Below are 12116 nucleotides of genomic sequence, written 5' to 3'. Positions count from 1 at the left end.
ACATCCCAGGGGAAAGCAGGCTGGGTGGGATGAGGACAGGGCAGGCAACACCAGCCGCCCAGGCTGACCTCACACCCTCAGGTGGGTCTCCATTCTCCCGGGTAGGTATCTGAGCAGACACACGTCTCTGTTGGTTCTGGGAGCCAAAGTTTGAGTAGGCAGAAGCAACAGCCATACTGACCAGGCCCAGCTCAGAAAACTCCAAGCAGGGCTGGCTGATGGTCACTGTCATTGCAGAGCTTCCCACTGGATATGGCCGATGAGAGGGACACCCCATCCACCTCCCCGAGGGAGGGGTCGGAGCACCACCCCCCGCCCTTGAGGCCTAGTGCAGCCTCCAGGTGAGCGAGCCCACAGAGGGTTCAGCCCAACTGGGAATGAAGAGGAAGCAGGGAAGGCCTGCTGCCCCTTCACCACCCAAGACACACCCGGCGGCCCAGTCTCAGGCTGCCACGGAGCTCAGCACGCCCGGGTCCGACCCAGAGCCCTGAGAACCTCTGCCTCTGAGGCAGCAGGAGGACCAGGAGCCCAGCACGGTGAGCACAGAGGTGAGGAGGTGCTGGTGCATGTGAGTGTGTGGGGAAGGAGTCCTGAGCTACACAGGAGGAGTCCCCCAAAGCTGGTGCTGGACCTGGAGCAAAGGCTGGCCTCAGACCTTCTGCTTGGTGGACTGCAGGCAGGACGACATCCTATTGTGACTTCCTAAACTGAGAATTGTCTCCACAGCTCAGGGTAGAATTGTCTCCAGAGAGGCAAAGGGCAAAGGCAGGCCTGTGGGTAACCTTTTCTTCTCTCACAGCTCCAGCACCAGCCCCCAGGTTCAACCAGGCTCCACTTCCCAGCCCTGTCTCTACAGAGGTGGTTGCTACCTGTCCAGGACTCAGGGATCCACTGAGAGGAGATCGAGACCTGAGACATGCCTTCCCATAGACACCAGGCCAACTGGGTATTGGCCAGCACACTGGGAAGATCAGATCTCTGTGCAAGCAGGACCCTCAGGCCCAGGCACCAATGCTCCAATCCCCGGGGGAGAACCTCCACCTCCACCTACATGTTCGCTTCTGCCTGCCCGTGCTCGGATTTTGGCAGGAGAACCTGAGTCAGGGGATAAGAGAACACCTCTGAAGGGAGAGCCTGCCCTGGCTTCTGCCCAAGACCCAGATGCCCACGATGATTGACCCACCTCTGCAAGGAGAATCGACCCCTGCTCTGGACAGAGACCCAGAGCCCTTTCCAAATTTCCATTTCTGGAAACACCGTGTCCAGGGGAGGGTTTGCCTTTGCATCCTCCATCCCTCTCTGCCACCCGTGGATGCCATCAACTCACTTTCTACCCAGTGGAGATTGAATTCGCTTCCCCTGAGCTTCTTTTCATTCAGTTTTTCTGTATTTTATTTTCTTGATTTCTATTTTGTTTGTCACAGATTTGTGTATTTTTTCCTTAAATTTTTAATCAATAAAATTGATGTTAGGTGGTACGCTTCTGGAGCATTAAGGACCTTCACGATCCTCTGCAACCATCACCACTTTCTAGTTGGGGACTCTTTCATTCTCCACAACCAACCCTCCCTCACCCCCTGCAAATCCTGTATTCACCTCAAGCACTCCCTGTTCCTCCCTTGCCCCTGACAACCTTTAATTCTCTCATATCTCAGTGTCTTCCCATATTCTGGATGTCTCCAGTTAATGCCTATCAATGAAATCATAGAAAAGGTGGTTTCATTAGACAGCCCACATATTTTAAGACTAGACTTGGGACTTGTTCTTTATTTCCTTTAGGGCAGCCTTTGTGTATCAGAAACGGCAGTGCAGGTGATTTCAAGATGTCATCTGCAAAACGAGGCCCTTTTGGCAACTAATCTCCAGGTGGGCATTACTGTTGTGTGATGTCTCAGGCAGAAGAGAAATGCTGAGCTCTTCCTCAGGCACAAACAAAGTCACAAAAAGAAGCCAGGAAAGAGAATGGGAAAAACAGAGCACAGGAACAACCAGAAACAATGAGGTTGTCTCAACTTCATGAGATAAGGCTAGAGAAAGACCCAACATCCTTGTGGCCCAAACACACTCTTGAAAATCAATGTGCAGTAAAGAAGAGAAGAGAGCTGTGACGTTGCGAGGACAGGCAATGCACTTGGCCGGTGTAGCCTAGTTCTACAAGTTAGACCTGAGAGTTCTAGCCTAGGAGCCCTGGCCTAGAAGTTGCAAGGAGAGGCAGTACACATGGCCTGACTGCTCAGATGAGGATACACACCAATGAAAACCCTTTGGAGAGAGCAGAGCCGGTCATCACCGTGGTCTGTGTCTGGACTGCTGAGAGCCTGCCCTGGGCAGCCCACGAGGAAACAGAGTTTCCAGCATGTCCACTAAAGAGCTCTCTGTGCAGGACCTTCAAGGGGCCTCAGGTGCATCTCTTTAGGAGCAGTGGCGGATGTCATATGGGTTCTCACTTCACTTGCAGTGCCATGGGTCCTGTCACTGTAAACTCCCACCCGGGGAGACCCAAAGGCAACCTCACAGAGGCTCCTGAGAGACTAACTCCTTTCAGCTGCGAACAGAGCTGGCTACTCACTGGGATGCCTGTGGCCTGGGGCTCCCAGAGGGGAGAGCAACACTCACCACACAGTGTGGTCAGTGCTGGGAGGGCAGGCTGCCCCTCACTCACCCTTTACCGTGTCCCTGCTGGCAGAACTGGGTGAATCTGTTAAAGAGCAGGAATTCAAACTGAAAGGCAACCAAACTTCCCACAAGGTCTCCAAAGGAGTTCAGGAGCGATGAATTGAAAACCAGAGGGGATGACGTGAATGAGGATGGAAACTTGACACCTTACACCAAATTCGTTTCGAATTTTTCTGAGACATATTTTCCATGCCAAACATCTCACAAATCCAGCAGAAAATCGAGCAGAGGCTAGACATGAGCTTGGAGTCTTCAGAAACAATACAGAAAGGCAATGCACAAAAAGGCAATCCTGTGGACTGTGCAAAATCAAAGGTCTCCACTCTGGTAAAGACCTTACGAAAAAACGCAAAGGATACGTCACACACTGGCAGACAAACACTTGCAAACACACAGCTGATAAAGGATGTGTCTCCAAAGAGACAAAGAACACAAGCAAGGTTATTAAAACTAGGGAGAGGTCTGAAGGGACACCAGACCAAGGAAGGTTCATGGAGAGTATAGCGAATGATGCCCAGCACTGAGGGCCTGAGAAACACAGTCTAGCTGCACTCCCTGAGCCCCGTGTGACCCTGACTACGCCTGTTCTACCTGGTGGCTCAGAGAGATGGACAGAGGGGAAGGGGGGAAAATCCTTTGCATTTCCAATGCTCACCACAAACTCTTAGAATGAGAAGGTAAGTATCAACCCCATTGACAATGACATACACTAGGAGGAAATACCCAGGAGTCCATCTAACCCAGGAGGGAAGGACCTGGTCTCAGAAAACTGCAAGAGATGGATGAAAGAAGATGATATCCACATGATCCGATGGAAAATAAGCTGAGCTCATGGATTGGAAGGATTCCTATTGGTAAAATGATGTCACATCCCCGAAGGCAATCCAGAGGGTCCGTGCTATTCCTCTCAAGTTGCCAAGCAATGTTCTCAGGGCACTAAACCAAGGAACTCCAAAATGGGTATGAAAACACAAAGGAGCCTATATTGTCTGTACAGTCTAAGGAAAGAAGGCCTGATATGGGTCTACCAGGATGCCTGATAGCCAACTAGACTGCTACACTAGGATCATCTGGACAGTGTGGTGTTGGGCACACAAACATACACACGCATCCAGATCCGTACAACAGAGTTGAGAGTCCAAGAAATAAACCCAAGCTTCTATGGTCAATTCACCTACTACAAAGGAGGGGAGAATCTGCAAATGGGAACACAAAAGCCTCTTCAAGAAAGGGCCATGGCAAAACTGGATGGCTGCATCTGAAGAATCACATTGCCTTTTGTTCTCATAGCACCACAAAATCAGTGACACACGTCAACCCAAAGCTAGAAGTTCTGAGTGAAAGTGAAAGTCGCTCAGTTTTGTCTGACTTTTTGCAACCCCATGGACTATACAGGCCATTGGATTCTCCAGGCCAGAATACTGGAGCGGGTAGCTTTTCCCTTCTCCAGGGGATTTCCCAACCCGGGAATCGAACCCAGGTCTCCCGCCTTGCAGGTGGACTCTTTACCGGATGAGCCACAAGGGAGGTTTGAAACTCCTTGAAATAAGCACGTGCCTTAGGCTCCTTAACATTTGGTGTGGGAAGCAAAAATGGCTCTCTTCAAGTAAGGGAAACAGGAAACCAAAGAACACCAGGGGCTTCTATGCAATTGAACAGCTTTGCAACAAAAAAGGCTAAGCATTCACAAATTAAAAGGTAGCAAACTGAATATGAGAGACTATTTGCAAGTGGTGTCTATGAGGAGGGGTTGATATGAAAAAGAGACTAAGAACTCACATCACTCAGTCAACCAGAAACAAGAGCATCACCCCTATCCCTTCCCCTCACAGCAACTCCAATCCCAATCCTTTATCTCACTGAAAACTAAAACCTAAAACTTAAACCTAGGCTAACAATAGACATGCATACATATATTCATAGGCATGCATACACAAGAGAGACAGAGAGAGAGGGAAAAATTAATAGACTGAATTTAGGAAGGATAAGAAACAGACACATCTAGAGAGAGAGACTGAAAAAGGAGAGAGGAAATGATAAGATTTCACAGAATTTGCATGAATCAATCTCCAGGTTTGAAACAATGAGAGGCCCATTCACACTGCAAGGGGGGAAATGACCCAAGGGGATGAGAGTAAAAGAGAGAAGCCTGGGAGGCATCATAGGGGAAGCCTTGATCTCCCCTAGAGACTGAGGTGGGACACTTGAGCCAGAATCTCAGTGGAACAGGAGGGTGACGAAGGTTGTTCTATATTGGAGGGGAGAGGTCTGAATCTTACCTCAAGATCTCCCACAGTGTGTGTGTGTGTTTCGGGGTGGGATCTTGAAATATCAGGAAGGCGAGACGACTGCCTTTTCCTAGGTCCAGAACCCATCCAGGCCATGTTCTGCCCCATTCGGTGGTATGTCAGCCCTATTTGAATTCTTCTTTTGGAAGTCTCAGTGCACAAGCTCCGAGACATATCAGCCCAAGGTTGAAAGGCACGGAGGTGATCATAGGCCGACAGACCTAGGAGGCAGATGGGAGAGTGATCCACACTCTGCAGATGGAGAGACTGGGGAAACCCTGAGGGGCATATGCTTGTCCAGGGCCACATCACTTATGAGAAAAAGGGGTCTGGTCTGAGAGCAGCGGGGTCCTCCGAGCTCAGGCCCTGGCTGCATCCAGGGCTCCCCAAGGATGTAGGGTGAGCTGTGTGGGCGTCTCTGTGCCTGCACATGGCCTCGGGGGGGGGGGGGTTTCAGCAGTCAGAAACCAAGAGATTTCTTGGGGAGCTTTGGGGAAGGGACCTCAGCACAAACCCCAGGAAATGATGTCACTTCCTGGCAACATAAAACAACAGAACCCGGAACACAGGTATCCAGGCCTCCAGGGTGGAGAGGAGCCCCAGCCAGATCACTTGCTGCCAAGATGTTCTGCTGTTTGCCCCTGCCCAGAGGCCGGGGCCTCAGGAGAGCTCACAGGCAGAGTGTGTGGGAACCCTGTGGACGCTGGCTCAGGGCCCCCGCCGAGAGGCCTCTGGCCCTTTGCCCAGAGAAACAGAAAGGTAACACAGGGAGCCCCAGGCCGGGCCAGGCCACCTCTCCCATGCCACCCGGAAACACTCGGTCCTTTGCCTGTGTGTGTGGATGGGGGTTTCTTGGGGTGTGTCTGCCTCAAGCAAACCGAGGCGGATGTGGGGTCAGAAGTCTGTGGGCCGGTTGTATCCACATCCCAGGGGAAAGCAGGCTGGGTGGGATGAGGACAGGGCAGGCAACACCAGCCGCCCAGGCTGACCTCACACCCTCAGGTGGGTCTCCATTCTCCCGGGTAGGTATCTGAGCAGACACACGTCTCTGTTGGTTCTGGGAGCCAAAGTTTGAGTAGGCAGAAGCAACAGCCATACTGACCAGGCCCAGCTCAGAAAACTCCAAGCAGGGCTGGCTGATGGTCACTGTCATTGCAGAGCTTCCCACTGGATATGGCCGATGAGAGGGACACCCCATCCACCTCCCCGAGGGAGGGGTCGGAGCACCACCCCCCGCCCTTGAGGCCTAGTGCAGCCTCCAGGTGAGCGAGCCCACAGAGGGTTCAGCCCAACTGGGAATGAAGAGGAAGCAGGGAAGGCCTGCTGCCCCTTCACCACCCAAGACACACCCGGCGGCCCAGTCTCAGGCTGCCACGGAGCTCAGCACGCCCGGGTCCGACCCAGAGCCCTGAGAACCTCTGCCTCTGAGGCAGCAGGAGGACCAGGAGCCCAGCACGGTGAGCACAGAGGTGAGGAGGTGCTGGTGCATGTGAGTGTGTGGGGAAGGAGTCCTGAGCTACACAGGAGGAGTCCCCCAAAGCTGGTGCTGGACCTGGAGCAAAGGCTGGCCTCAGACCTTCTGCTTGGTGGACTGCAGGCAGGACGACATCCTATTGTGACTTCCTAAACTGAGAATTGTCTCCACAGCTCAGGGTAGAATTGTCTCCAGAGAGGCAAAGGGCAAAGGCAGGCCTGTGGGTAACCTTTTCTTCTCTCACAGCTCCAGCACCAGCCCCCAGGTTCAACCAGGCTCCACTTCCCAGCCCTGTCTCTACAGAGGTGGTTGCTACCTGTCCAGGACTCAGGGACCCACTGAGAGGAGATCGAGACCTGAGACATGCCTTCCCATAGACACCAGGCCAACTGGGTATTGGCCAGCACACTGAGAAGATCAGATCTCTGTGCAAGCAGGACCCTCAGGCCCAGGCACCAATGCTCCAATCCCCGGGGGAGAACCTCCACCTCCACCTACATGTTCGCTTCTGCCTGCCCGTGCTCGGATTTTGGCAGGAGAACCTGAGTCAGGGGATAAGAGAACACCTCTGAAGGGAGAGCCTGCCCTGGCTTCTGCCCAAGACCCAGATGCCCACGATGATTGACCCACCTCTGCAAGGAGAATCGACCCCTGCTCTGGACAGAGACCCAGAGCCCTTTCCAAATTTCCATTTCTGGAAACACCGTGTCCAGGGGAGGGTTTGCCTTTGCATCCTCCATCCCTCTCTGCCACCCGTGGATGCCATCAACTCACTTTCTACCCAGTGGAGATTGAATTCGCTTCCCCTGAGCTTCTTTTCATTCAGTTTTTCTGTATTTTATTTTCTTGATTTCTATTTTGTTTGTCACAGATTTGTGTATTTTTTCCTTAAATTTTTAATCAATAAAATTGATGTTAGGTGGTACGCTTCTGGAGCATTAAGGACCTTCACGATCCTCTGCAACCATCACCACTTTCTAGTTGGGGACTCTTTCATTCTCCACAACCAACCCTCCCTCACCCCCTGCAAATCCTGTATTCACCTCAAGCACTCCCTGTTCCTCCCTTGCCCCTGACAACCTTTAATTCTCTCATATCTCAGTGTCTTCCCATATTCTGGATGTCTCCAGTTAATGCCTATCAATGAAATCATAGAAAAGGTGGTTTCATTAGACAGCCCACATATTTTAAGACTAGACTTGGGACTTGTTTTTTATTTCCTTTAGGGCAGCCTTTGTGTATCAGAAACGGCAGTGCAGGTGATTTCAAGATGTCATCTGCAAAACGAGGCCCCTTTGGCAACTAATCTCCAGGTGGGCATTACTGTTGTGTGATGTCTCAGGCAGAAGAGAAATGCTGAGCTCTTCCTCAGGCACAAACAAAGTCACAAAAAGAAGCCAGGAAAGAGAATGGGAAAAACAGAGCACAGGAACAACCAGAAACAATGAGGTTGTCTCAACTTCATGAGATAAGGCTAGAGAAAGACCCAACATCCTTGTGGCCCAAACACACTCTTGAAAATCAATGTGCAGTAAAGAAGAGAAGAGAGCTGTGACGTTGCGAGGACAGGCAATGCACTTGGCCGGTGTAGCCTAGTTCTACAAGTTAGACCTGAGAGTTCTAGCCTAGGAGCCCTGGCCTAGAAGTTGCAAGGAGAGGCAGTACACATGGCCTGACTGCTCAGATGAGGATACACACCAATGAAAACCCTTTGGAGAGAGCAGAGCCGGTCATCACCGTGGTCTGTGTCTGGACTGCTGAGAGCCTGCCCTGGGCAGCCCACGAGGAAACAGAGTTTCCAGCATGTCCACTAAAGAGCTCTCTGTGCAGGACCTTCAAGGGGCCTCAGGTGCATCTCTTTAGGAGCAGTGGCGGATGTCATATGGGTTCTCACTTCACTTGCAGTGCCATGGGTCCTGTCACTGTAAACTCCCACCCGGGGAGACCCAAAGGCAACCTCACAGAGGCTCCTGAGAGACTAACTCCTTTCAGCTGCGAACAGAGCTGGCTACTCACTGGGATGCCTGTGGCCTGGGGCTCCCAGAGGGGAGAGCAACACTCACCACACAGTGTGGTCAGTGCTGGGAGGGCAGGCTGCCCCTCACTCACCCTTTACCGTGTCCCTGCTGGCAGAACTGGGTGAATCTGTTAAAGAGCAGGAATTCAAACTGAAAGGCAACCAAACTTCCCACAAGGTCTCCAAAGGAGTTCAGGAGCGATGAATTGAAAACCAGAGGGGATGACGTGAATGAGGATGGAAACTTGACACCTTACACCAAATTCGTTTCGAATTTTTCTGAGACATATTTTCCATGCCAAACATCTCACAAATCCAGCAGAAAATCGAGCAGAGGCTAGACATGAGCTTGGAGTCTTCAGAAACAATACAGAAAGGCAATGCACAAAAAGGCAATCCTGTGGACTGTGCAAAATCAAAGGTCTCCACTCTGGTAAAGACCTTACGAAAAAACGCAAAGGATACGTCACACACTGGCAGACAAACACTTGCAAACACACAGCTGATAAAGGATGTGTCTCCAAAGAGACAAAGAACACAAGCAAGGTTATTAAAACTAGGGAGAGGTCTGAAGGGACACCAGACCAAGGAAGGTTCATGGAGAGTATAGCGAATGATGCCCAGCACTGAGGGCCTGAGAAACACAGTCTAGCTGCACTCCCTGAGCCCCGTGTGACCCTGACTACGCCTGTTCTACCTGGTGGCTCAGAGAGATGGACAGAGGGGAAGGGGGGAAAATCGTTTGCATTTCCAATGCTCACCACAAACTCTTAGAATGAGAAGGTAAGTATCAACCCCATTGACAATGACATACACTAGGAGGAAATACCCAGGAGTCCATCTAACCCAGGAGGGAAGGACCTGGTCTCAGAAAACTGCAAGAGATGGATGAAAGAAGATGATATCCACATGATCCGATGGAAAATAAGCTGAGCTCATGGATTGGAAGGATTCCTATTGGTAAAATGATGTCACATCCCCGAAGGCAATCCAGAGGGTCCGTGCTATTCCTCTCAAGTTGCCAAGCAATGTTCTCAGGGCACTAAACCAAGGAACTCCAAAATGGGTATGAAAACACAAAGGAGCCTATATTGTCTGTACAGTCTAAGGAAAGAAGGCCTGATATGGGTCTACCAGGATGCCTGATAGCCAACTAGACTGCTACACTAGGATCATCTGGACAGTGTGGTGTTGGGCACACAAACATACACACGCATCCAGATCCGTACAACAGAGTTGAGAGTCCAAGAAATAAACCCAAGCTTCTATGGTCAATTCACCTACTACAAAGGAGGGGAGAATCTGCAAATGGGAACACAAAAGCCTCTTCAAGAAAGGGCCATGGCAAAACTGGATGGCTGCATCTGAAGAATCACATTGCCTTTTGTTCTCATAGCACCACAAAATCAGTGACACACGTCAACCCAAAGCTAGAAGTTCTGAGTGAAAGTGAAAGTCGCTCAGTTTTGTCTGACTTTTTGCAACCCCATGGACTATACAGGCCATTGGATTCTCCAGGCCAGAATACTGGAGCGGGTAGCTTTTCCCTTCTCCAGGGGATTTCCCAACCCGGGAATCGAACCCAGGTCTCCCGCCTTGCAGGTGGACTCTTTACCGGATGAGCCACAAGGGAGGTTTGAAACTCCTTGAAATAAGCACGTGCCTTAGGCTCCTTAACATTTGGTGTGGGAAGCAAAAATGGGTCTCTTCAAGTAAGGGAAACAGGAAACCAAAGAACACCAGGGGCTTCTATGCAATTGAACAGCTTTGCAACAAAAAAGGCTAAGCATTCACAAATTAAAAGGTAGCAAACTGAATATGAGAGACTATTTGCAAGTGGTGTCTATGAGGAGGGGTTGATATGAAAAAGAGACTAAGAACTCACATCACTCAGTCAACCAGAAACAAGAGCATCACCCCTATCCCTTCCCCTCACAGCAACTCCAATCCCAATCCTTTATCTCACTGAAAACTAAAACCTAAAACTTAAACCTAGGCTAACAATAGACATGCATACATATATTCATAGGCATGCATACACAAGAGAGACAGAGAGAGAGGGAAAAATTAATAGACTGAATTTAGGAAGGATAAGAAACAGACACATCTAGAGAGAGAGACTGAAAAAGGAGAGAGGAAATGATAAGATTTCACAGAATTTGCATGAATCAATCTCCAGGTTTGAAACAATGAGAGGCCCATTCACACTGCAAGGGGGGAAATGACCCAAGGGGATGAGAGTAAAAGAGAGAAGCCTGGGAGGCATCATAGGGGAAGCCTTGATCTCCCCTAGAGACTGAGGTGGGACACTTGAGCCAGAATCTCAGTGGAACAGGAGGGTGACGAAGGTTGTTCTATATTGGAGGGGAGAGGTCTGAATCTTACCTCAAGATCTCCCACAGTGTGTGTGTGTGTTTCGGGGTGGGATCTTGAAATATCAGGAAGGCGAGACGACTGCCTTTTCCTAGGTCCAGAACCCATCCAGGCCATGTTCTGCCCCATTCGGTGGTATGTCAGCCCTATTTGAATTCTTCTTTTGGAAGTCTCAGTGCACAAGCTCCGAGACATATCAGCCCAAGGTTGAAAGGCACGGAGGTGATCATAGGCCGACAGACCTAGGAGGCAGATGGGAGAGTGATCCACACTCTGCAGATGGAGAGACTGGGGAAACCCTGAGGGGCATATGCTTGTCCAGGGCCACATCACTTATGAGAAAAAGGGGTCTGGTCTGAGAGCAGCGGGGTCCTCCGAGCTCAGGCCCTGGCTGCATCCAGGGCTCCCCAAGGATGTAGGGTGAGCTGTGTGGGCGTCTCTGTGCCTGCACATGGCCTCAGGGGGGGGGGTGGGTTCAGCAGTCAGAAACCAAGAGATTTCTTGGGGAGCTTTGGGGAAGGGACCTCAGCACAAACCCCAGGAAATGATGTCACTTCCTGGCAACATAAAACAACAGAACCCGGAACACAGGTATCCAGGCCTCCAGGGTGGAGAGGAGCCCCAGCCAGATCACTTGCTGCCAAGATGTTCTGCTGTTTGCCCCTGCCCAGAGGCCGGGGCCTCAGGAGAGCTCACAGGCAGAGTGTGTGGGAACCCTGTGGACGCTGGCTCAGGGCCCCCGCCGAGAGGCCTCTGGCCCTTTGCCCAGAGAAACAGAAAGGTAACACAGGGAGCCCCAGGCCGGGCCAGGCCACCTCTCCCATGCCACCCGGAAACACTCGGTCCTTTGCCTGTGTGTGTGGATGGGGGTTTCTTGGGGTGTGTCTGCCTCAAGCAAACCGAGGCGGATGTGGGCTCAGAAGTCTGTGGGCCGGTTGTATCCACATCCCAGGGGAAAGCAGGCTGGGTGGGATGAGGACAGGGCAGGCAACACCAGCCGCCCAGGCTGACCTCACACCCTCAGGTGGGTCTCCATTCTCCCGGGTAGGTATCTGAGCAGACACACGTCTCTGTTGGTTCTGGGAGCCAAAGTTTGAGTAGGCAGAAGCAACAGCCATACTGACCAGGCCCAGCTCAGAAAACTCCAAGCAGGGCTGGCTGATGGTCACTGTCATTGCAGAGCTTCCCACTGGATATGGCCGATGAGAGGGACACCCCATCCACCTCCCCGAGGGAGGGGTCGGAGCACCACCCCCCGCCCTTGAGGCCTAGTGCAGCCTCCAGGTGA

This window comes from Giraffa tippelskirchi, chromosome 9, assembly GCF_054371585.1.
Source record: "Giraffa tippelskirchi isolate mGirTip1 chromosome 9, T2T-mGirTip1v1.2.pri, whole genome shotgun sequence".
Lineage (NCBI taxonomy): Eukaryota > Metazoa > Chordata > Mammalia > Artiodactyla > Giraffidae > Giraffa > Giraffa tippelskirchi.
This window is presented reverse-complemented; position numbering follows the sequence as displayed.